Source organism: Crocodylus siamensis, chromosome 12 (genome assembly GCF_052110815.1).
Source record: "Crocodylus siamensis isolate JL-2025a chromosome 12, ASM5211081v1, whole genome shotgun sequence".
NCBI classification, from domain to species: Eukaryota; Metazoa; Chordata; order Crocodylia; family Crocodylidae; genus Crocodylus; species Crocodylus siamensis.
The window spans coordinates 1,498,284-1,524,496 of NC_143406.1; the positions used below are offsets into that span (position 1 = coordinate 1,498,284).

Consider the following 26,213-nt stretch of genomic DNA (forward strand, 5'->3'; position numbering starts at 1 on the left):
ATTAAGGGGAACCCGGAGGGTTTGGGGGACGGGGGTGTCTGCTGTAAGCGGGGGCAGGCCCTGTGGGACCGGCCCCCTCCTTCGGTGGATGCACCACACCAGGAGGCAGAGCTGAGGCTGGCACAGCCCAAGTGCCAGGAGGTGTGTGGGTCTGCTCCCCTGTGTCTGACCCCCTCTGATCCTAACAGGGGCAGTGTCATGTCCAGCCGACCGCTAAAATCCCTCCTCTTGCCAGACTCAGACAAGAGCCCAGTTCAGTGCCCTCTTAGCGATGCCCACTGACATGAAACGGGCCAGCCACAGCTTTCATGGGAGCCACTACGGGGGCAGGGGCTGCAGGAGCGGGGTCCGTCTCTCACTGCCGGGGCCCGGGGAGCCGGCAGCCACGCAGCAACCGTGCCCCAGCTCCATCAGAGCACCAAGCGGTATGCCCCCAGCCTTGCTCACTGGCCTGAAGGGAGGCTGAAAAGCCTCTGGGGCGATTTCAAGCTGTGGTGCAAAGTGGGCTAAGAAGCTCTTCCCTTCACACATGTAATGGGGCCCATCGATATCTCATCCAGCTGAGGACAGGCAAGGACACGAGCCAGCAGGCAGAGAAAGATACAGGGGAGGAAGGGGATAACGAGCAAGCAGGGAGGTGAATCCAATGGGAGGTGGAGGAGGGGGAGGGATGGGGCTTGTAAGAAGGGGGGAGAGGTCCAGCTGGGGTAGTAGGGGAGGATAGACTCAATGCCCATCACAGACAGGTCTCAAATGACCGGAGACCGGCCACACCACTGGTGGAGAATGGCCCTTGGCTTCAACTGGACTGGCGGGGCATCTGGGGTGCAAACAGAAAATGGGCAGTCGGGGACTGACCCCCCAAGGATCAGAAACCAACAAGCTCAGGGAAGCAAAGTCGGGGGATGAGGAGCTGGGGTCAGGAGGCCTGGGATGTGGGCAGTCACCACGACAGAGCCGCAAGCCAGGGGTGTCAGGAGCAGGACGCAGGCATGGAGACCAGAGTCACTAGCCAAGCGGCTGCAGCTGTCAGGGCCTCATCACCAAAGTCAAGCCACGGCCCCAGCAGAAGACAGGGCTGGATCAGCAAGTCAGTCTGAAGCAGGCAGTGACACCTGGGAAGGCAACAGAGCTGCAGGAGGACGGTGGACAGGGCCGGGGAGAGAGGATTTCACAGATTTCATAGACATCAGGGCTGGAAGGGACCTCGGGAGATCATTGAGTCCAGCCCCCTGCCCAAAGGGCAGGAAGTCAGCTGGGGTCATAGGATCCCAGCAAGATAAGCATCCAATTTACTCTTGAAGGTGTTCAATGTAGGGGCTTGAACCACCTCCGCTGGCAGACTGCTCCAGACCTTGGGGGCTTGGACAGTAAAGAAATTCTTCCTTATGTCCAGCCTGAAACGGCCTTGCAGGAGTTTGTGACCGTTCGACCTCGTCATCCCTTGGGGCGCTCTGGTGAACAGACGTTCCCCCAGATCCTGGTGGTCACCCCTCATAAACTTATAGGTGGCCACCAGATCACCCCTGAGCCTGCGCTTTTCCAGGCTAAAGAGTCCCATGGCTCTCAGCCTGTCACCGTAAGATCTGTTTTCCTGACCTCTGATCATGCGCGTGGCTCTCCTCTGGACTCTCTCAAGCTTCTCCACATCCTTTTTTGAATTGTGGAGCCCAAAACTGGACGCAGTACTCCAGCTGCGGCCTCACCAAGGCTGAGTACAAGGGGAGAATGACGTCCCGGGATTTGCTCGAGAAGCATCTATGGATGCACGCCAGCATTTTGGTCGCTTTACTAGCCGCAGCATCGCATTGGAGGCTCATGTTCATCTTGTGGTCAATGATGACCCCCAAGTCTCTTTCTTCTGTAGTGCTAACCAACGTAGCACTGCCGAGCCTATAAGGGTGCTGCAGGTTTTTCCTCCCAAGGTGGAGAACCTTGCATTTTTCGGTGTTAAACACCATGAGGTTCTCGTCTGCCCATTTGCTGAGCTTGTCCAGGTCAGCCTGGATCACCCGCCTGTCTTCTGGCGTGGATGCTTTGCCCCAAAGTTTGGTGTCATCGGCGAACTTGGCCAGTCCACTCCTGACTCCAATGTCCACATCGTTAATGAAGATGTTGAACAGTATGGGTCCCAGGACAGAGCCTTGAGGGACCCCACTGGTCACAGGGCACCACGATGAGTGACTGCCATCAATCACAACCCTCTGGGTCCGACCACGAAGCCAATTTCCCAGCCAGCGGATAGTGGTGGAGCCAAGGCCACAACTGGCCAGTTTGGCCAAGAGGTGATCATGGGATACCAGATCAAAAGCTTTTTTGAAGTCAAGATATATGACATCAATCTCTTCTCCCTTGTCCAGGTGATAGGTCACCGGGTCATAGAAGGAAATGAGATTGGTCAAACAAGACCTACCCGCAACAAACCCGTGCTGGCTCTCCCTTAGGATGTTAGCCTGGGCCAGTCCCTCAAGGATGGCCTCCTTAATAAACTTTTCTAAGATCTTCCCCAGGATAGAAGTCAGGCTAATGGGCTTGTAGTTAGCCAGATCCACTCTCCTCCCTTTCTTGAAGATCGGCACCACATTGGCCTTCTCCCAGTCTTCGGGCACTACACCACAGCGCCAGGAGCTCTCGAAGACCCGTGCCAGGGGCTGGGCTATGACGCTCGCCAGCTCCTTGAGTACCCTGGGGAGCAGGTTGTCAGGGCCGGCTGACTTGAAGGTCTCCAGCTTCTCAAGGTGTTCCTTCACGAGGTCAGCATTGATGGAGGGTAGGGGATCCCCCTCACCCAGATTTCCCTGTCCCATAGCAGGCATGGGCATCCCGTGTGACTGATGAAAGACTGACGCAAAGTACCTATTTAACAGGTTGGCTTTTTCCTGGATGTCAGTTGCCAGTTGCCCCATCTGGTTTAGCAGGGGTCCAACATTGCCCTTGCTTTTCCTCCGGCTCCCCACATACCTGAAAAAGGACTTTTTGTTGTCCTTGATGCCTGAAGCTAGTTGGAGTTCAGTTGCAGCCTTGGCTTTCCTGGTTTGGTCCCTGCAGGACCGGACCAGCGCGGAGTAATCCTCCTTGGAGGTGAATCCCGTCCTCCATCCTTTGTAGGCTTTCCTTTTTAGCCGCAGGAGGTCAGCTAGGTCTCTGGAGAGCCAGGGGGGCTGCTGTGCCTTCCTGCTGCCTTTCCTCCGTGTTGCAATAGATTTAGCTTGTGCACCGAGGATCGCTTCCTTGAGAAGCAACCACTCTTCTTGAACTCCCATCTCCCTGGGGTCATGGTCCCTGAGGGCCTGACCGACTAGCCTCTTGAGCTTGTCAAAGTCGGCTTTTCTGAAGTCAAGGACTTCTGTGTTGCTGACTGACTTGCCAGCTTTACGGCGGATGGTGAAGGTGATCAGCTCGTGGTCGCTGTCACCCAACTTCCCATCGATCACTAGGTTGCCGATTAGGTCGTCCCCCGTAGCCAGTACCAGGTCAAGCAGCGCTTTGCCTCTCGTTGGCCCATAGACTTCTTGAGTCAGGTAGAGGTCATCCACGCACGAGAGAAAGCTTTGCGCCCGCTCGGATTTAGCTGAGTGATCTTCCCCCGAGATGTCCGGGTAATTGAAGTCACCCATGACAACCAAGGTCCTGGAGCAAGCGGCCTCAGTCAGTTCCCGGGCGAACTCCTGGTCAAGCTCGGGACTTTGAGTGGGAGGTCTGTAGTAGACTCCCACCGTTGTGTCCCCTGTGCCGAATTCCCCACGAATTTTTACCCAGAGGGTCTCTAGCTGTCCATGCCGGTCGCCAACATCAGCTTGCAGGGACGTGTAGCTTTCCTTCACATAGAGAGCTACACCCCCGCCCCTTTTGTCTACACGATCCCTCCTGTACAGGGTATAGCCCTCTATCCCCGTGGTCCAGTCATGGGTGGAGTCCCACCAGGTCTCCGTTATCCCAATGACATCGTATTTCTTTGCACTGAGCAGGAGGACAAGCTCGTCCTGCTTGTTGCCCAGGCTCCTGGCACTAGTGTACAGGCAGGCAAGTGTGCCCTTGGGGGCTCTTGCCTTGCCCACAGATTGTGCCAGGGCTGGGGCAGGGGTGGGCTCCCTTAAGTGCCCCCTTAAGTGCCTTGGTCTTCTGGCTTTGCAAGGGAGTGCCTTGGTCTGCTGGCTTTGCAAGGGACCATTTCACAGACCCAGCTTGAAATGCAGCACCATCTCTGCTTGCTAAGATGGTCGGTACCTAGAGGCTGGTCTGCGTTCAGGCCAGTTTTCCAAGTGCTCAGGCAGCATTACCATATCCCGACATCAGGGGATCCTGTGAGCATCTGCTTCCAGTTATAAAAAAGAGAAAAGAAACGAAAGTTTCCAGCTGTCCTGATTGCAAAGGAAATGTAGATGTTTCTCCCCTGAATTCATCATATTTCATTATGAGTCAAGCTCCTTATCCTCTCTTAAAACATTTAGCTCTCAACCCATTTTGGATTAAATTCAGATTTCACTTTAAACGCACTCATTTAAAATGTAAAAGAACCCCATCATTTTAACTACCATTTCAAAATACGACTTAACCTCTTATTTTTTTAAAAGAACGTCTTTTTCTCAACCCTAGCCAAGGGTCAGCGGGGGCCCTCAGCCCAGGCCTTCCCAGCCTGCACGCAGCTCATACCCGTGGACTTGTGCTTTTGCTGGTGTAGTTCATTCAGGCCTGCTGAGCTGCAAAGGGGGAGATGAGAAGGACACCATTCAGCCTGCAAAGACACAGGAATGTTTTTACTGGCCCAGATACACTGATTCAATGTCACCGCAACAGTTATGCCGGTTGTCCTGGCCAGAACTTGTGGGTTTGATAAGACCTTGGACAGGCAGTAGACACATGCCTGGCCCCAGACCTTTTCAGAGTAAGTTGGAAAATGAGGTTAGCTTGTTTTGCTAGAAAAATGCTCCAAGCTTTTGTCCCAAACATTAAAAACATCAAACCCAAAACATTTTGGCAAAAAACCTGGGGCCTGCTGAAAATTAAATACTTATAGATGGATTTTCTCAGGAAAAAGCAGGCATTTTTCACTTTCCATGCCAATGTCCACGTCCTTGAAAGCCCAGTTTCCCTCTGAAAGTGTTTCATCAAAGCTTCTTATCAGCCATCGCAGTGCTTTTCCTCGAGCTGCCCCGGCTGTTCATCTGCAGCCTAAAGGAGGCAAAAGACGGACCGGCGATGGAGATGGCGTGCTTCATTCAACCTCGTTGTTCTCATGCGAGCGTGTCCTTGTCCAGCCCTCTTGCAACAGCTGAACACCGCGGACAATTTTCTGAAATCTGTTAGTAGTTAAGTATTTTTTCCCTTTTTTACAAGGCGTGAAAGGGGCCCATTTTCTATGGAATTTCCCACAAAATGTTTAGTTCAAAGTTGTGGGGAAAGAATTTGTTTAAATCATTAACATCTTTGGCTTTTTTTTTTTTCTTCCAAAAAAATAGGTTGTGTTTTCTTACAAAACATTGTGTTTTCTGCAACCAAAACCTGTCAGTGTTTTCTTTTCAAACCACTTAATTAATTTTGGACAAAGTCCAAACCCCCAGAGATTTTACAGTCTCAGCACCCCTGGCTGTGTCCTGGTGCCTCGGGAGAGCTACAGGGCTGGATTGGGAGACAAGGTGCTGGGAGCAGGGAGGAGAGCTGCTGGGGCAGGGCCTGGGGCTTGTGTATCCAGCCTGGAGGTGGCTAGGATCAGGCCCTGCTTGGCTCTGAGGGTAGCAACTTCCATAGGTGAGATCTCCGCCTTGTACCTTTGCCGTGGCAGGACAAAGCCTCCCAGGCCAGGAGATGGCTGTTTTTCCCCTGGCAGCAAATCCATTGATGTCCAGATGTGGTTTAAATGTGGAATTAATTGCTCCTTAGAAGTCCCCTGTTGTGCACCAGAGCTGCCTTCCTCTGAAGCACCCAGCACAGAGGCCAGGACGCTAAATCGCTGCCCAGACGCACAATACACCAGCAGACTCTCTCTAGGCCTAAAGAAGAGTGTTTGTGCCCAAAACCTGGCAAAGAACAATGTTTCCAATGATTTAGTTGGGCTAATAAAAGACATCACATTTACCCAAAGAATCTGGTCTGCGTATGTCCAACACGGCTACCACCAACACCCCTAAATCCCTGCTTTCAGTCCCACGGGGAAGAGGACAGGGTGCCAGGCCAGTGGGGCAGTCCCCTGGCCAGGGGGTGGGCACCGGCAATGCCCCTGGTGATCCAACCTGCGTGGTGGGGGCGGGTAGGCGTAGGGGCTGGGAGCTCTCTTTCTAATCCGGCTTTCCCCGCTCCCATCATCGCAGCCATCGGAAATCCTGGTTTTCCATCGGCAGGTGGCACTGTCAGCTAGCAGATCTCTCCCCCCACCCACCTCCCTCCTGCATCCCAGCCGGGCTCCATCCACAACCCTGCAGAGCTGCATGAGGGGTCAGGCAGGAGCCGATCCTGCTGGGGACAGAGGCACCTCCTGCAGCAGCGATGCACGAGGAGGAAGACCTACTGAGCAGCGCTTCCCCTGGGTGAGGGTTGCTGGCACCAGCACCAACCTGAGGCTTCCCCCGCCAAGGGCTCCAGGTTTGGGGACCCCCAGCGGCACCACCGACCAGGAGAGAGACCCAGCCCAGGTCGAAGTGCTGGAGGAAACTGCCCAATGCCAGACCTGTGGCTGGATGATTTGGGCAGGCAGGGGAGAGTTCAACAGCCTCTGGGCGAGGAGGGGCCTAAAACCAGCGTCTCTGGCTTCAGGCGAGGGCTCAACCCACTAGGCTGCTGGGTACAGAGCCAGTGTCCACACCGCAGAAGTTACAGACTCGCAGACAGTGTGGAAGTGCCAAAAGTCCCGTTTATGTGGCCAGTAAATGGGCACAAAAGGGCATTACTATCTAACCATCATGTGTGAGCCCAGGCCAGCTGTGTAGGGGTTGTTTTATTAACAATACTTGGGACTTTGACAGCCCAGATTCACTGCCACATCACCCAGCATCATGTACACATTAATTAATGAAGCCCCATGAAATGCCAGGAAGCTCTTACATATTCCTGCATTTTCTTTTGCAGATGGGGGGGCTGAGGCACAGAGCAGAGCAGAGGCTCGCCCAAAGTCGCACAGGGGGTCAGGAGCAAGCTGGGAGTACAACCCAGGTGTCCTGGCGTCATGCAGTGCTGGGCTCAAACGTTTCTGTCCCCTGGTAGGTGTGCGGAGATGGCAGGAGACCGTCATGTAATCATAGCGGGGAACTTCCAGTAAACGCACAGCTGTGAAAATAACAGCCTGGGAAGGTTAAACATGATCCCAGCTGAAGCACCGCTCAGGGCACAGAGTCGGAGTTATATTTATGTAATGATTTCTCTGTGGGGCTGTCATTGTGGTATCCCAGAGAAGGACAAAAACGATCAGGCCTTTAATTCGTGGTGTCTGTAACTGTATGATCTCCAAGCCAGCTCCATCCCGCAGGCCTGGCAGGGGCAGGGCACTTGCTCAGCCCCAGGGTGTTCTCCAGCGAAGCCTCCTCCATGCAGCATGCTGCCGGGACCGGGGCAAGGGAGTCCTCGGCTGTAGGCTGAGATAGGAGACCTCGCAGCTCCTTGCCCCTGGGCCACTCCTCTGGCATCAGCTGAAGGGTGGGGCTCCTGCCCAGCAAGATCCCCAGATCCCGGAGCAATGGTCCCTACAGAGCAGTGCTGGAGGAAACACCTTTGCTCTGTGTGTCCCACCCTATCCCCACCCTAGTCTGTCTCATCCATTCAGACCAAGATCTTTGGACAAGAACTATCTATTTCTCTGTGTTTGTATGGTGCTCGGTATGGTGGGGCCCCAATCCTGGCCAGCACATCCTGTCACAGCATCTGATGAAGTGAGCTACAGCTCATGAAAGTATGTACTATATAGAGAGAGCATGCAATGTTTCATGAGATCATATATACACACATATGCATGCATGCACACACGGCTATACATACACACATAGATATATACACACACATATCTATAATCTCATGAATAGATATAGAGCAGAGACTTTCATGGGATTATAAATACACACATATATGCATACACACACATATACACTCACATGTAGCTATCTAGCTATCTATCGATAGATAGATGTATAGAGAGAGAGAGAGAGAAATATAGCTATATCTATATATCTCCCGGGCTGTTATTTTCACAGCATTTACTGTAAGTTCCTCATTACCTATCTATCTATCTGCAATCACTTTGGTTAGTCTATAAGGTGCAAATCTGCCCTGCCTTCTACACGACTTCAGACTAACCATGACTCTCAGCATAATAAACCCAATGACTAAACAGCAGGGAAAGCAACGTCTTCTGTAAGCGTGAAAACCCCCTGTTGTCACAGCCAGGCTGGGGCTGGACGTCCTGGCTGGGGAGCTGCTGGGGCTTGCTGCTCCAGGGGCTGAGGAGGGCTGAGCTCGTCAGCCCTGGAGCTGGCTCCCAGCCCATGACGGCCTCTCTGACTGTTCCCTACACGCAGGCAACGGCGCTGGGCGCTTAGTTTGATTTTCCATTGCCTCACCCGCCTGCCTGCTGTGCAAGCGGGTGCTGCCTCCAGCGGGTTGTTTGTACCGGCTCTCTCTGGTTCTCTGCCACAGGCACAGCCTGCCAGCTTGCCACAAGTCAGGTCCAAAGTACAAGCTAGTGCCCCTCTAATAATCAGCCACCACTGTTGCCCCATGCCACCAAAGTCCATCGCCACTGGGATGTGGCAACACTGAATTCAGTGGCATCTACCCCCAAAGCACCCATGGGGCAGCCAGCACCCCTGGCAGGCAGGCAGGCAGGCAGGGCTATCTTTGTTCCAGGTTAGCAACTGATGCAGGAGAGAGGGAGCTGCCCAAAGGGAAGTCTGTGCAGGGCATGGAAGTGAGTTCAACTTCCCTGCGTTCCCGGCGAGGGCTCTAGCCAAGAGAGGGATTCACCCTCCGGTTTACCTCTTCCTGTTGGTCCCTTATGTAGCTGCTTTATGTGCATTGCGGGTTTGGGGATGTCCACACCGCAGTCAGAGATGTACCCTGGCGGTCCTAGCCCAGCTAGCTCAGGTACCCATGGGGGTAACGATGGGGTGGCGAAGGCTGTAGCATGGCACTGGGCAGGCCACATCTGGAGTCCTGTGTCCTGCTCTTGGCCCCCCACTACAGAAAGATGTGGATACATTGGAGACAGTCCAGCGGAGGGCAATGAAAATGGTTGTGGGGCTGGGGGACAGGACTGGTGAGGGAAGTGGGCTGATTTAGGCTGCAGAAGAGAAGACCGAGGGGGATTGAATAGCAGCCTTCACCTCCCTGCAGCAGGCTGCAAAGAGGATGGAGCTGGGCTGGTCTCAGTGGGGGCAGGTGACAGGACAAGGAGCAATGGGCTCAAGCTGCAGCAAGGGAGGTTGAGGTTGGATATTACCCTTTCTCACCAGGAGGATATGAAAACACTGGAGCAGGCTCCCCAGAGAGGTGGTGGAAGCTCCATCCTTGGAGGTTTTCAAAACCCGGCTAGACAAACCCGTGGCTGGGCTGATGCAGTTGGGGCTGGTCCGGCTTGGAGCAGGGGGTTGGACTAGATGCGACTCCCCGCGGTCCCTCCCAGCCCCCACTGTCTGTGGTTCAATGGGGCATACAAAGCCAGCACCGAAGCCCATGCAACTGCAGCATCTCTGTTGTTGGCACCCGAGTCAGCTGGTTTAAGCCAGGTGTGTCTGTGCATGCTGCAATCACACAGCCAGATACAGCATAGACGCAAATTTTCGGCATCCAGGAAGTCCTGCTGTCTGCAGAGACCAGTGGCCATTTTGATCCCAGGATTGCTGGGGAAGATTTGTACCTGAGACCACATGCTGTCCTCTCTCCCAGAGACCATACGTTTAGCCTCCTCTTCTCGCACCATTTCCTTAACAGCAAATAAAGGCCTTCACACTGAAAATATTATAGTTGTAATATTACAGCTGTTCCCTGTGTACAGAAGAAAACAGAACAGTTGTATATTTAATAGGCATTGTAGCCTTAAATCAGGAAAAACTGGCCGCTGGCTTCAGACCCGTTTTCATAATCCAGTGGCTCTGGGAACATAACTATCTTCCTTTCTTACCGGCGTGCATTTGGAAGCTGAAGGATCGCCGGCTGCCTGAAAATAGATCCGTTTACATACTTTGAGTGGGGCGCGCGAGCTCGTGATGTGCATGCAGAGCTGCGTGTGTCTGATTTATGTCACCCAACAGTTTGCAAATACGAGCCAAACCCTGAGGTTTAAATCAGCACTAGCAGGCATGTAAACAACTTAATGGCTCCATTTGCTTTATTAATGTAAATGTTAATATGAAGCCAACATTGAACTGATCTTTATGAGGCTTCAGTGGCTGATAGTGAACCTGGTGATTGGCGCCGCTGAAAAAAAACCAGCCTGGGAACCAGCTGCTTGTTAGAAACCATTGTGCAGAGGGGCCGGTGACTGCCACACCTGCCACGTGCAGGCCACGCTAGGGAAATGACCCATTGCTTGCTTTATCTGGGACAGGGCACCATCTATTGTGAGTGCAGCCGAGGCCAGCAAAGCTAGTCCTGGCCCAGACTGGGTTTGGTGCCACTTCATTTATCCCCGCGGTGGCCACCCCCGCTTCTGGCCACGAGTCCTTATTCCGGCTGCAGAGTAGGAAGCTGTTTCTCCTTCACTGAAACACTCTAGGGCTGAGCAAAGCCTCTCACCAGGCAGAGGAAAGGGGCACGGCAGTGCCTAGCTGCCTTAGCACACCTTTGTAAGCACCTCCCAGGCCCTGGCACGTGTGAGCTGAGTCTGGCGACGGCTTCTCCTCAGCACAGCGATTCCTCCTAGACATGGACACGGCTCCCCGGAGCCTAGACGGTAGCTTTCCCTGGGCAAGTGCCCGATGCGGATCTGTGCATGTGTCGGGGGGAGGACTGCGCCCAGGCTGGAATATCCCCAGCACGGAGGGATAACAGAGAAGCCCGTTGCTGGTCGGGTCCTGTGATTTCTATTTTCTGTTATGCAACGTCAGGCTGGGACTCTTTCTCCCCCGGAGCTGAGCATTGCCCGCCCCCAGCTCTTGCCCTGACTGCACAAGCTGCCTATGCACCGGGCAGGGCCATTTGCATGTGAATGGCTCCAAAAATTCCAGTCTGACCAGTCCTGGGTGCCACCAGGAGATGTGGGAGAGCAGGATAAACAAAGCCTTGGGGCAGGAGCGTATGGGCCAAAGGAGGATGTGCAGCTCACTAAGCAGAGGCAGAGGCTGCATACGACATGGGCAGCGGGGTACACTCAAGCCAGGGCAGAGCTGACTGCCCTCCCAACTTACCCCACGGGGCTCGATCGATATGATTTGGAACTGATTTGGCTGATTTGACCTGGAACACAAATATATATCATTAAAACAGAAGAAGAAAACAGTGCACCATATTCCTGCATATTTCTTCTCTCACAACCTCCTTACTGGAAAACACTTATCTGGGGCAGTGATTCCCAGAGTGCTGGGAAGAAAGTAGTCTGGTGCCTTCTCGGAGGACGTTCTCCTGGTTCTGTGCAAGGCAGGAGACCACTTGGCTATGGATCAGGAGAGAGCTGGAAGATATCTGGCCCCTGCTCGTATAAGAGGAGACCCACAGAGTAAGAGGTGCTGGTTCAGTAGCTCTGCCGCTGTCCACGAGCTCCCCACAACCAGCACCTCCTCGGCTTCTGGGTTACCGTGGTCCGAGCAAAGCACGGGCATGCTGCTCTTCCCAGGGGAAGATCTGGGCTTGCTGGGCTGCGCCTCATCCTCAGCTCTCCGTGGGATGAGACAGCCCGGTGCTAGCACCACCCCAGAGCAGATCCCTGGGCGACAAACTTGACAACCCGTAGATAAAGCCAGCAAGTCCCTTAGAGACAGGGTCTGTTTGCCTCTGCGACGTTGTTAGGGAGAAGAGGGCTACCAGGAATCACGCTGTCATGTGAGCCTGGCTCCCCAGGTACGTCTCAGAGGGCGAACGCTACTAATAGCAGCAGGGCCCAGATACTCCTGCATGCAAGAGCTGACAGATTTCTTCATCAACCAGGAACTGAACCAGCAAGAGCCGATGCTATTTTGGATTTGGTCGTGGCGCATAATGAGGGCGCTGGAGAAAATAGCCTTGGATCAAGTGATTGCAGGCTGCTTCCTTTTACATTCAGTGGAAGGGAAAGGGAAAGGAGGTGTGGGATTAAGGGTCTGGATTTCAAAAGGACACAAAGGATCCGGGAAGTAAAGGCAGGTGGAGGGAGGGACTGAAGGGCTGCAATGTGGAAGAGGCCTGGCATTTCTTTAGGTCAAAGGGGCTAAAAGGATCAGGAATCTGTATCCCAGGGAAGGGAGGAAACCAGCAGGCAGGAGCTCCAGGCCTAACTGGATAAATAACCACCTCAGGGAAGATGAAAGGAATAAGCAAAAGAGCCGAGGAGGAATAAGAAAAGGACAGTCAGCGAAGCAACCCTGCCTTACAGGTCAAAACAGGTAGGCAGGGAGTGAGAATCACCAAACACCAGGCTGAGATAGACCTGGGGGAAGGGGGGGAAAGAAATGCAAAACTTCAGACTCTTTAAAGACAGTAAAATGGCCCCATAGGTAAGAACGTTTATTTTCTATTTATGGGGACTTTTTACCATCTGTAATTTTCCCTGAGCCTGAGGAAGGGCACATGTGTCTGAAAGCTTGCAGAAAAAGTTATATATTTTTTTGCAATTTCTTAGTTAGTCCAATAAAAGGTATCATCTCTGGACTGAGACTTCTAGAGTTTTGCATTTCTTTTTGTCTCAGACCAATACAGCTACCGAATACATCACTGAACTGGAGGGAAAAGAGCTGTTGAAGCTGGAAGAGGAGGTTGGCCCAAGCCTGAATGAGCAAACTGAGGCTGGAAATGAGAGGGTTCCCAACCCTCAGAGCAAGCACGTTCCTTCCACTAGTGGTGGCAAAAATAAAAGCCCTGAGGGGTTTAAGATGGAGACGGGGGCTTGTTAAGTTTATGGAAAAGAAACCTGTGACACAGTGCTCGGGATAGCGGGGGACCGGGCTGCATGACCCAGGAGATAGCTCACTTCTGTGTTCTCCATTGAGAGGTCTGCATGCTGAAACAGCTTCTGTCCGCCTGAGCGGGGGCCGGCAGCTACCCTGCGGATCCAGGCCCCCCGAGGAGCGACGCTCTGGTGCAAGGGCCGAGCCAGCGGCATTGCAGCGAGGCTCCCTTGGCCCAGGTCGCACGCTGTGGGCTCAGAGGGCTGCAGTGTGGACCAGACGCAGGGAACTGAGAGCCCTTGACTCGACGCCTGCATCCCGTACTGACTGTCTGTGTGACCTGGGCCAAGTCCTGTGAGAAAGGGAGTGCTCCTAGCACTGTCCTTCCTCCCCCGCCCCCTCAGTCTCCTGATCTGCGAAACGGGAATAGAAATAATGCACACTGATACAGAGCGCAGAGGGTAGTGGGAGGGCAGAGGGCTCAGCAGCTTGTGGGATCAGGCCCGGAGGGAGCCACGCTCAAAAGCCCCATTATTATTTTTATTGGCTCAACAAGGCCACCACCGGCTGCCAAGGTCAACGGATCAAGTGTCTGGGGACAGCGGGAATTTCCGCTTCCAGGGATGCATCGTTTCTGATTCCCTGCGTTTGCTTTGCAGGTGAATTGCGGTGAACATTCAAGGAGCAAAATCCACGGCTCTTACTCGCCGCTCCCGGAGCAAAACCCGCGTGGCGGCACAAGCAGATCCGCTTCTTTCCCAGCGCCGACGGCGGCCGCAGCCACGCCAGCCTCCGCCGCCACCTCTTTCCCAGGCAGTTGGGCTGCCTTGCGGCAAGAGCCAGGCTCCTCCTCATTTAGCTGGGGAAGGGGCTGCCTGTGGGTGGGCTTGCCCCCAGATGCAAGCCTGACAGAGCACGGGCCGCTGGCTGGGGGCGTCCTGGGGCAATGGGACCGGGGGGGGCCCTCTCACCCCGCCAAGACAGGCGGGACGCAGGATGTCAGCCCGGGCCTTGCCTCCCCCGCACACCCCTCTGCAGCCCAGGGGACCTGCTGCATCAGCCGCGCGCCAGCTCCAGCCGGGGGCTCGTGGGGTGTGCCGGCTCTCGCGCGGGGCGGGGCGGGGCGGGGCGGGGCGGGGGGAAGGCCGGCGCCCGCGCAGCGCTGCCATTGGCCCCGCGCGCAGGTACGTCCCCGGGGCGGGGCGGGGCCGGCTCCGCGCGCTGCAGGCGGCGGGGCGCACCGGGCACGGCGGCACGGCGGCGCGGCGCGGCACGGTGAGTGCCCGGGGCGGGAGGGCCCGGGACCGCCCCGCCCCGCCCCGCCCAGGCAGTGGGGCCGGGCGGCGGCCCCCCACCCCCGAGTCTCTGCCCGCCGGCACCGCCGCTCTCGGCCAGCACCCCGCGCCCTTGCGGGCTCCCACTGCGGGCCCGGCCTCTGCCGGGGCACCGCTCCGCGCGGGGGCTCGGGTTCTGACTGGGGACACCCGCGTGGGGCAGGAGCTCGGGTGGGAGCCCTCGGCCCTGGGGCAGCTCTGCCAGCGCGGGGCCAGAGGGGCGTGACAAGTGGCAGGGGGGCAACAGCAGAGTCCAGCAGTGAGGCCGCAGGACGAGTCGGCCGGGGGGCGACGCCGGCTGACATCTCCTGCGGCGCTAGACGCCGACGCGCGCCTGTATATAATATGTGTTCGTGTGTGTGTGTCCCAAGCACGGGATCCAGCCCGCAGGGCCCAAGAGGTTGAGCGCTGCTGACCCGCGTATAGGTGAGCCGCGGTCAAATGCACGCTCTGACCACGTGAAGCCCAGAACAGCGCGGCGCCCCGAGGGCATCCAGGTGGGGTGGCCTGTACCTCTATACCCGTCGCTTCAAGATGAAGTCCCCTGTCTGGCTGGCTTGTTAGGAGCTCTCAGCACGCTTCTCGAACGGGGTGGGTAAACTGAGGCACCTCATGCTCAAGGGCCAAGGACGACCCCAGCTGCCTGGTCTAACCACAACCCCCGCTTCCCTTTCCAGCTCGCTCTTTGTTGTAGAAATCAGCCTGGGTTCAGGGTCCTGCCGGGAGCTGGGCTGGGGTGCAGCTGGCTCCCTTCCCCTCTGCTAAGGGACGGAGGCTGAAAGGCTCGGTGGCGTTCTGTGAAGTAAGCTGGGCGGCAGCGACTGCAGGTCCCGACTGCTTCTCCGGAGAGGTGGGGTGGAGCCAGCGGGGTTTCCTGGCTCCCTCCATCCCATCCTCCCAGTTGGTAATTAAATTGCTCATGTTTCCCAGCATAATCAGAGAGGGACAGGCTGTTCCAAGCACACGCGGGCTCCCAACAGCGAGCGTCATGCGTTGTTTCATAAGCCGGACTGACGTGCGTCGGGGCCGGGGGGACCCCAGGAATGGGGAGCCAGGGGGATTGTCCAACTTCTCGGGACTCTTTCAGACCAAACAGCCGGGACGTCTCAAACTTTTCAAAACGGCTACAACAGTGTTCTCATTGCAGGCTGCCGCCTCTCTGTCCCCTCCCGCCCCGTGGAAAGGGAGAGGGCACGGAGGCTCCGGGGCCGAGAAGTGCTGCGCGGCGCTGGGGACGGCGTGCAGTCAGACCGCGGCTCCCCGCAGCACGTCCGGGACGTTCGTTACCCTCCAGGGGGCACGACGGGCCCTCCAGGAGATGGCCTGTCCAGCAGGGATCTTAATCTTGTCTCTTGGTTCTGGGGCCCGTTCCCGCATGAAATCGGTGCCTGGCGTTGCCGGCTCTCCTGGGTGAGCAGGCAGCCGGTTTAAAACCTGGGAGCCCCCTGCTCCCCAAAACACAAGGCCCCAGGTCTGGAGCTAGAAGATGGCTCCTTGTAGAAGCAGCGGGATGCAGGCTCGCGGCCTCGGTGGGCTGCCACCCCCGAGAGGCAATGCAGGCCCACGGTGGAGCGCGTCTGCGTTGGGTGTTATCCACGAGGTTGACTCCGGGGCTTTCTTATCACTGCTTTGATCCTCTTGAATAACTCAGAGCTCACTTCAGTGCAGGCGATACCTGTCCTGCTGTGGCATTAGTCATCCGTCACAGGGAAGAGGAAGGTGTCAGTCAAGGAAGAGTGAACGGAGGAAGCGGTGAGGACTTTGGAAAAGTGGGGGTGACCTCCGTCCCCACCCTGACCCGCCCACACACGCTATTGTCATGTCACGTGGAGCTTGTAAAGGCAGGAAGCAGGGGCCATCTGGGTATGAACCTCAGCTTGAGGCACGCAGCCTGCAAAGGGGCTGGATCGCTGTGGGACTTGCGAATCAGTGCATGACACTGAAGTTGCACTTTCCCTTTCCTTTCTGTTCCTTTCCTTTTCCTTTCCTGTAAATGAAGAGCAATCGGGCTGACATCGGTGGGGGAAGACGCGCTTGATAAGCTGCTGGAGGCTTCCAGCGAACAAGTGAAAGAGCAGGTCACACGCTCGGGGTCTAAGCACACAGGCTGGGCTCCCATCTCTGATCTGTACCTGTACGTCTCGCCTAAAGATCAGAGGTCTGTGGAGCTGGGTGACACAATGCAAAGAGGCAGTCCTTGGCCCTGGGGAACATAAGGATGAGACGGACAGAGCCCGGGAGAAACTGTGACCCTGATTCCTGGAAAGAAGGAGCGGAGGCATAGAGAAGTTCGATGATCTGGCTGAGATCTTGCAGGGAGTTGGTAGTCAAAGCCAGCTCGCCCCTGCCCCAGGCCAGCGGTCCAGCTGCAGGAGGATCCTGCCCTGGCTCGCGCGGTTGTAGGTTTGGACCACCCCGCATGTTTCAGCGGAGTGATGCTAGAGTCACTTCCCTCTACCGGGGCAGGCTGAGGCCCCCGGTCTTGGCTGCTGAGCTCTCGGGGGGCAGACGAGTACTTGGATGGGGGGCCCTAGGCTACCGCTGAACCCCACATGCGTTAGGGCTGGTGCTCAAACATCTGGCAGGCTTTAAAGCGTGGCCGATTACCTAGGAGCAGTTGACAGGCTGCCGCCCGGCCTGTGCTTCGGAGATCCCGGGCTGCCTGATTGCAGCAGCTCCCCCGCGCCTCGCTATTTTTAAAAACTGAATCCTTTGCTCGGCACCTGCTGGCGGGAATGCTGTGGATCAGCCTCACGCTTTCCTGCACGTGGTTGTAAACATGTGTGAGGAGGCCCAGCAGGCAGCAAAATACCTCCAGAGCCAAGGTGTGGTGAGGTCGGGGCCTGCGCCAGGAGCCCAGAGCCGGCCGTGGGAGAAACAACGTGTGAACGCCCAGAGGTCAGCAGTTCCTTCTGCTTTATGCCACAAGAAGTCCTGCCCTGTGGCCTGGGCTCTCCCAGCAAGGGGGAATTCACCTGGGACCTGAGCAGAAGCTCTGCAGGCTTTAAGAGGCGGCCCTCGTGATTGATTTGGTTGCCCCTATTTTTGGCCACCTTGTCTTCAAAGACCCTGATTTATCTTTTTTCCCGGGGAGTTAAGCATGGCACCCAGAGTTCATAGACCCGTAAATGTAAAGGCCTCCTCTGACCTCACCCAGACAAGTCGTGGTGGCAAAACCTCTGCAAATCTTGGTAACCGGGAGTATTGCAGACCCTGAATGTCCCCGTCTCAGCTAGGATCAGGCGTGCAGCTGGCTGAGCAAACAGCCATTAACCGAGTGACTAATCCAGACGGATATTACCTGTCCAACCTCAACTATGTACAATAATCTATCGCTGTTTTAATTAAAACAGGCCAGTGAGAAAAGGCAGCAGTTGTATCAGCTGGTTAATCCAGCAGATAGGTCTGGTAAATATGCAATAATTAACCCTGTTGGATGTAAGATTACTTCTGGGTGGAGACCTGAGTTCAGCATAGGTCTGTTAGTGAAAGAAGAATTGAAAGCCGATTTTCTTGTGGAAACGAGACAGCATTTGCCTGTGGCCATCATGGGGCTCTGACGTCCCTGCTTTCAAGTTGAGTGAACTTCACAGCCCTTCTCATTAGCTGTATCTCCATCAAGACAGTTTGCACGTTGAATATGAGTGTGCGAGGCAGGAGTACCTCACTCTTCGGCTCTCTCACGGTCTCTGCCTTAGCCAGTGCACATTCACCACTGCGTAAATACTGCGGTACTGGGAATGTGCCTTGAGGGGGAAGGGGAAGCTGTAGTGGAGCACGGTCACGTCGGACCCGAAAGCAGGCTGGGGCAGAGGCCTCGCTGCAGTTCATCCGCTGCGTGTCCCGTGCAAGGGTGTGCCCTGCGTGCCACGGCTCTTCCGAGTACGGAGCTGCAGCCAGAGCCAAACACTCCCGAGTCCCAGTGGGAGCTGCTCAGACCGATTCCACGTGGCTGCCGGGCGGCTCCGGGGGCTTTTGCTCCCATGTTAGAGCACCGAACTCGCGCTCCGACTCCTCGGCTGCCGCTCGAGCTGCGCCACGTGTGTGACTCTGGTCCGTCAGCATATTTTCAGGTGAAAACAAAGGAGGCTGCAAGGGAAAGAGTATTTCGGCCCGAGGCTGGGTTTACGTTTGCATTTTCATATATGTAAATAAGCCGTGGGCGCTTGGGTACGTTCCTTCCTTCTGCTCGGTTTTTCTTTCTGACTAACATCATGAAAATGCGGGTTTGTCCTGGAACAAGGACTTCCTTTCTCCTGAGGGCTAATTGGGCATTGCGATTAAATCAGGACTGCGAGAAAGCAGAACTGCTTTAAAAACCTCCGCTTTCTCCATCTTCAGCTCTTCACCATAGATTCCTTTAGGATGAATTTCCTTTTTTTTTTTTTTTCTAAACGGGGGCCAAAAAATACCGGAATCGGTTCGTTGTTTATAGTCTTTCCAGATGGCTTTTGTATACCGTAGCGGACTCTCCACCCCCCACCCCACCCCGCCTTTATAAGTCACCTTTTAAGTGCCCCCGTGCAGACAGCTGGAATGTTGTTTACTTTGTACCCGGGAGAGCAGGATCCTGCCAGGTGCTGGGTGCCGTCGACACCAGGCTGCCTTCCCACGGAAGCAGCTTCTGTGCGACTGTTTCCAGCCGAAAGGAAAGAAGATTTCCAAAGAGCAGTGACATCTCTCCAGCCCAGCCCCCCGCCCCGCGCCATACCGGGGAAGCGAGGGGAGGAAGTGATTCAGTGGAAGCAAAACTCCCCTGTTGCGGGGCGGGGTGTCGGACCTGTTTGTGCAAGCGGCAGCCAGGACATTTCTGTTGCACGCGTGGGATGGTGACGGGGAGTCCGTTTTAAGAGCCGGGGATCTTTCTACTGCCTAGCGGCACTGCTGCTGACTGCCCGAGCGAGTCCGTTAGAGGTCAGTTCCTGTGCTCTTGAATCCCTCTGGTTAACTTCTTCTTATAAAAAGGATTTGGGGAGGGGAGCCTGGGTCCCTCTGAGCAGGTGGGAGGGTTGCATCGGAGCCTGCCCCCGTGCAGCGCGGTCGGTGTCCTGTGCGGAGATGCTGGAGGGAGGCACTGGTCCCACAGGCCCCTGGCTCTGGAAACCCCCCCTTTTGGGCTTGTAGGGGATGCGTGTCTGCGTGTGTGCTGTGCCCCTTCCTCTCCCCCCTCCTCCATCCAGGCCAGTGAGGCGGTCAGCTCTCCTGGGTCGGGACCATCTCCTGCTGCTTGTCCGTAGAGGGCTTTGCACAACGCACTACTAAAATCAATCGGATTAATAACCGTGGGGGCTGGGGCTTCACGGTGACTTCCCCTTCCTTAGGAGAGTATCAGTTGGCACAGGATGCTACAAGGTAATGGGAATTTTGCCCGCGGGAGATCTGATTCCCTGTGAATCGGAGCCAGGAAGCAGCAGGAGTGAAGTTTTACGACGGGTTATTCAACAGGCAGGCAGTTCAACACGGAGATTTAGGGCCAAACAGTGATTCTCTGGAGTTGAGGGGAGTTTCCCACTGGCTTCCCTGGGACTCCCACGTAGCACTGTTGAGCCGAGTCCTCCTCTGGGGAAGGCACCCATCGGGGATCTCTTTCCAGGTGGGTCTGTCAGCTGTGTTCCCAAAAAAGACAGGGAAGGATCTTTCCTATCATTTCCTACCATAATGCCTTGGATCTGCATGGACTCCCCACCCCTCTCCATGTGCCCCCACCCCAAAGTGGGGCACTTGGAGCTTGTGTGAGAGCCTCAACATTGCAGGAGGAAAGGAAGCTTTGGGTGCTCCACTTCCCCTCCCTGCAGCAGTGGTTTTGAATGCGACTTCAGATTATAATTTACTGGCATTGCAAAAGCAGAAGTGCAAATCCATAGCGAGAGAGTGCGGAGACTGCGCTTGAAAGAAGAAACAACTTTTTGGAAGGGACCTGAAACAGCCGGTGCGGGACACTCCCATGGCTGCTTTAGTATGGGCTGGTGTTAGTCCTCTGAGCAAACCTAACCAGAGGTAGATGCCCACACACTGACTTGGCAGCGTAACACTATTACGGAGTGGTTTTCTATCAGAATGGACTTTCTCCCCAGGCGTGACTGGACCATAAATCTCCAGGAGTCAGTGTCTGGGAGGTGACATGTAAAAGTGCCTGCGATTTGGATCTTCCCTAAGGAAATTGAGGGAGTTGCACCCAAGCTGAATCTGGTCCCCTCACCCTAGCACCCCAGCAGTGGAGTGATATACATGCCCAGCTGGGCAGTGATTGCAATGCAAGCCGCAGTCTGCCATTTCCCTTCAACAGAACCAAAGGGTCCAAACACCAAAATAGGCATTGCTACCCTGGGCACACAGTAGTCCCCCTGGCAAAGAGATTAGCAAGCTGCTTTGGCTACCGGCGAAATGCAGCAACCTCTGGGTCCGACCGAACAGCGACCGGTGCACAACAGTGCTGCAGGCAGTGTTTAGGAGGGGACAGCTGCATCAAGCAGAAACTGCCAAGTGGATCTAGGTTGGGTGTAACGTCGTCAACTGGCAGGCAGGCATCTTGGCGAGGGAGGGGAAGTCCCTGCGTCTGTGAGGGTCAGTCTGGTCTCATCATGGAAACTCTTCCTTCCTTGTTTTCAGTGCTAAAAGGCATTAAGAGGAGCTAAAAATACCCTCCTCTCATTTGCCATCCGTGCTTTTGCGTGGGGCGACGGTGGCGTGGCACTGCGTGTGGGCAGAAGCGAGGCCAGGCTTCCAGGAGGGGCAGGGGAAGCCGCACCAGGGGAGGGCAGCGGATAAGGGGAAACGCAAGACCTCTGTGCTGGATGCTGCGACATGGCACGGCCCCGGTCGTCCCGCCTCCTGGCATCGCTTGGAAGCAGGATTTGCTTCTGGGGGAGACGCTGTCAGCCTGGCGAGTCCTAGACTGCCGTGCAGCTCTGCCCCTTTCCCAGGGGCTCGTCTCCGGCTCCGGAGCTTCGTGCTGCGCCGGCCAAATTCTTCTCCAGAGTCTGTTGTAGCCGGGGGGTGGGGGCTGCGACCTCCGAATTCTTCAGCCTGACCTCTCGCCGCGGTCCCCCACGCTGCCCACTCTCTCATGCCGCAGGCCAGCAGAGCGCCGGCAGTGGGAAAGCTGTTCTCCTTTTGTTTTTAAATATTTCAAAGGAAAACAGAAGGGGAAGAGAGAACTGGAGCCCCATGAAACAGATATTTCCAGGGGCCGCTCTCGTTCTCTCGGGCCAGCTGACCCGGGGCGGGAGGCGTATGTCCTGGGGCAGCTCTGGGATGAGGTCTGGGTTAGTTCATCTGAATAAGCCATCCAGCACCTGGCCGAGGGTTGCAGTGAGCTTGCTGCTGCCCTGGGCTGCTGGGCGCTGAAGAAAAGGGTGCAACCTGAATCTGACTCGGTGACGCTGAGATTTAAGGAGCGGAGGGAACTGGGGATGCACGAGAGCTCTTTGAAGGTTCGTCTTCTGATAGATGCCAAGGCCACGAAGGGCTCAGATTGCCCTCACAGGCCACCCAGCAAACCCAATAATCTCTCAGGTTATGGCTTTGAAGTGCCAAATTTCAGCAGGTGCTTAAGAGTATCCCTCTTCAACTGGGCACTTAAGCTTATCCTTTTGATCTTAAGCGAGCATTTCCCCGGCCACCGACGTCAATGTGACTTAAGCTGACTAGGGTCAGACCTGAATCGGGGCCTTATTAGACAGTCGTGAGCATTGCCTCCCTTGGGGAAGCTCAGCAGGCAGCCCTGGCAGGACCACGAGGATGGTTTAGTTGAAGGAGTCAACAAACACCTGATACGAGTTATTCCTCCCGGTTTCTTCCTCCAGAGCTGGTGTGTAGACACTCTCCGTGCCTAGGTGACCCAACCTCTTCTCCCTGCCTCTTTCAGAGAGGCTTCACCTGTCTCCACTGATGACCCTAAATATAAATCTCTAATTGCAGTGAGGTCCGAGTCTTGAGGGTTTTAAACCTCCTCAAAAAGTAACTGTGCTTGGTCCCTGGGACTAGGCATTGTGGTACAAAGGGAAAGGTGGGTGGAGGAGATGAAGTGGGTGAGGGGACCAGACCTTCCTGGATCCCAGCCGTAGTTTTTTGACCCAAGGAAGCAGCCCTTTGGGTCCCAGCTGGGGACTGGAGGCCTGGGAGCCCGGGCATTGGGGCCGGGGCTGGCTGTTCTCCCTGGAGTCCTGCAGTGGAGCTGGTCTCGGGAGATGGTTTCCCTCCAAGTTGGAGGTGGGATCTAAAGGTTGGTGCTGGTCAAGATGCTTTACCAGCCTGTGTCTAGGCCGGGAGCAGGTGCACAACACAGAGAGAGGTGCTTGGGAAAACCCTGCCTAGAACATGCCAGTGCTGTGCTATGGATGGACCTGCAAACCTTTGGGACATCTCCCCGCTTATGAGAGGAGCAGCCCTGCCTGCTCGCTTCCTCGCTGAACAGTGGCACAAGGAGCCCTGAAGGAAGCATTGTGGACGCTCTTGTCCTTTGGATGGAGAAAGAAAAAAAAAAGAGCCACTTTCTGCTCATACTGAACAAGGAACTCTATTGCGATCGGGAAAGCAGCCTCATGTTAGGCTCATCCAGGCTGGTCCCTGGGGTCCAGGCTCAGAGAACTAGGCCGAGGCAGGCAAATGCTGGCTGTCCTCTCTGCTCGGCTGGTTTGTTAGGTGTCTCTGAGCTTGGCTTAGTTGCGGCACCAGGCCTCGGCTCTGGCAGGGTCGCGGTAGGAGGAAGTGGGAAGGGCGGCGGGCCGTGGTAGCAGCTCCCATAGCACCTGACTGATGTCTCGCCCTGGATTCACCCCCGGTTTCCTGCTCTGCTTTTGTACCTTTCCCACCTTGTGGCCTCCCCGCTCCTAGCCCAGATGGGGAGAAAATCCACAGCTTGCTCCGCAGACCCGGGGGCAGGGATGAGGATGGAAACCCCCCCGGGAGCTGTGTGAACACCAGGAGACTGGAACCAGCAAGCCATTAAGGAAGCAGGGAACGAAAGGAGGAATTGAGATGCCGGCTGGGGAAGGGACTGAAGATGAGACTGGGGCTGAGGGGAAGTGGGCAGCAGGGGGGCTGAGGACAGGCTAAAAGGGACAGATAACCACTGTAAATGCAGAGCTGGTAGGCTCTGGCGGTGCAAGGTCTCATGGATGATGGGACCACGGCAGATGGATGAAGAGGGCTGAGAGTCTCTTGGCTCCCGGGTGCTTTGGGGAAGGAGAGTAGCTGGGTTAACCTGGGTTTGTTACTGCCCGTGCAAGTGTTGTGCCACACCTGGGCCCTTCTCCCCACCTCCCTTTGCCTCCGTCCCAGCTGGCACCCAAGAGTCCCACCGCCTCCTGGGTACCGGTGACCAAAAACACATGAGTGACAGAGCCAGCAGAGGATGGGCCAGCCCAGCCTGCAGCAGCCTGCACCCGCTCGCTCGTGCTGGTCTCCCCCGCGCTGCCTGCAGCCTGCCTGCTTTCCCAGCACTGGCCTCTCACACCACCGGAAACCGCTGGCAGGAGACTTGGACAATAGCCCCCAGCATGGCTGAAACAAAGGGGGCTCCACCCCGTCCCGGCCCCCGCTCTGCCCCACAGCCCTGACGCAGGGCTCCCCCCCTCTGGGAGCCTCTAACAAGACCCTTCTGCGGCTCCCCCTGCCCTGCTGACCTCTCCCAGCCTCTGTGTTGGACCCAGCTGGGTCTAATAACTGACCCAGCCATCTGGTCCCCGGCCAGGGAGAGTCAGGCGGGAGGGAGATGATCTATCACAGGCATGGCTGAAACCAGCTCCCCTTAAAAGGCCAGCCAGCTGGCAAGATGCAAACCCTGGCTGCAGCGGCAAACTCCGACTGGGAGCACAACTGCACGCAAGCAGCAGGGTTTTTTGTTGGGGGGGCATTAACAGGAACAAATGAAAGAGAGATTTAGCCGTGTTGGTCTGAAGATAGGCAAAAGGCAGGGGAGGGTGACACTTTTTATACTTCCATAGACTCACCTCGGACTTGCAGAGAGCAGGGATGCTAATAGAAAGGAATAAAGTTATTTAGATACAGAGATAGGGAAAGGAGGAAGAAAGGGGGCCGCATTGCTGGGAGAGGAAGGTGGGTCGAAGAGATCAGCAGGAATAAACAAAGTGGTTAAGCCCTGGAGGGACCTGGGGTTATAAAAGCTAGTCCAGGTAATCTGATAAGACTCCAGAGCCTCTGCGACCGTGCTTCCCCGTGCGGCCGGGGTGCGGATGACGTCTTGTTCCACAACTTTGCAAGTCAGTTTTTAAACAGTTGTTGTCTAAGCCCAGCTGCTCTGAGATCAGCCGTGGACAGTCCAGGGACGGCCAGGTGTTCTGCCGCTGGCCTGTGTGTCTTTCTGGAGTTGATGCCAGATTCATTCTTGGTTTTCCACATAGGCATTGCCCCGTTTATCCAGCGTAGACGGCGGAGGGGCACTGCGAGCAGGTGATGGCGGCTGTGCTGGGAGAGAAGCAGGTGTGTGAAGGCCAGATGTTGCAAGCCATGTTGTTTGGCCCAGTGGTGGTGGGGTCTGTGTTGACGACGGGCACAGCTGGCATCTGGGTCCATTGGTGGCTCAGTGAGCATAGGAGCGGGGTAGTCCTTTGCTGGGAAGACCCTGTTTGGGGTTGGGGGGCTGTGTGGAAGCCAGGACAGGCGTCACGCAAGGCTGCCTGGAGCTGGTTGTCGTTTTGCAGGAGGCGTCGGAGGTCACGAGTGTGGTGTCCAAGGTGCAGGGACGATCAGGCATCATGCGTGCTGACGCTTGAACCACCCCCACTTTGGCCAGCAGAGCTGGCCCTTCTCCTGTGACCTCCCTCGCACTCCCGCTGAAACTGCTTTTGCATAAGACACTTGCTCACCCTCCCACCCTGGTTTCCTGCGCACTCCTGTAGCAAAGGCCTCCAGGCTTCCCTCCCCCAGAGAAGGAGGGGCTGGAAATACTCATTTGTTCCCCCCTTCTTTCATTTCAGAATAACTCGGTGGGGGGCTAAGCTTGACGAGCTGGCCTTGCTTGTTAGCTTCCGTGAGCTCGCTTGGAAACGTCTCTGCATTTTTCTCCCCCCCGGTAATTTAATAGCATTAATGAATTGCAGAGAAGAGGATGTCTTTTTCCCCCAAGGACATGATGCACGCCGACAGCTTGCTCACATAACTCGAGGGACCTTTCTGCCAGGCAAACGCCTGGCTGGCAGGAAGGCCGTAGCAGCATCTGGAGAGCAGCGCAGACGATTGCACGGTCCGGCGTGGACGCAGCTGCCCGGACTCCTGGGTTCGAGTCTCGGCTCTGCTGCTGCCCTGCTCTGGGAGTGCCGACAAGTCACCCGGGCTCTGTTTCCCTTCCTGCGCCCTGCCTGCCTAGAAGCGCTGTCTGCCTGCCGTGCGGGGCACACAGGGGCCTTCACGCGTGTCTGCAATGTAAATCATGCAGAGGCAGGAAGTTGCCTGCCCGGCGACTTGACAGCAAACCTGAACCGGGGCCTGGTAGTTGATGCACCAAAAGGGTGACGTGGCATGAGGATGCTGTAGCCAAAGCCGACACCTTTAGTTCAGTGCCTTGCTCTGCCCTCCTTCACACACGTGTTGCAGACACTGGATGACTTTCATCACAGCTGTCATGAGGCAGGTGGCACGTGGAGCTGGAGCTGGCTGTGGGTGCAGTGGGTGGGTGGAAGCTTGCACAAACCCCCGACTAGTCCGTCTGCTGCATTGAGACAGCCCGCTGTTTGGGCTCCGGCCAAAGCGGGTGGGTCTCCTTTGCGGGGAGCAATGGGGTCTGTGTTGAATGCTATGTTTTGCTGCCTGTGCCTTTCGAACACCATTTCACAGCAAAAACTCCAAGGGTTTCCTTTCGGTCATAGCAGAGCTCAGCATTTTTTGGATGCTTCCTCCAGTGTTTTTCAGTTAGCAGCAT

At 55.9% G+C, this 26,213-nt stretch overlaps 1 protein-coding gene across 2 annotated transcripts in view; it reads left to right on the forward strand.

The window, feature by feature from the left end:
- Positions 1–14,210: 14,210 nt before the first annotated feature.
- ECE1 (endothelin converting enzyme 1) overlaps positions 14,211–26,213 on the forward strand; it is a 57,154-nt gene continuing 45,151 nt past the window's right edge. Inside the window, exon 1 of one of the 2 annotated variants that reach the window (XM_090023367.1) lies at positions 14,211–14,273. The gene's annotated coding sequence lies outside the window, so the exon portion shown is untranslated. Of the gene's footprint in view, positions 14,274–18,877; positions 19,247–26,213 lie in introns of those variants that run through there. The other variant, XM_090023366.1, reaches the window with a different exon arrangement.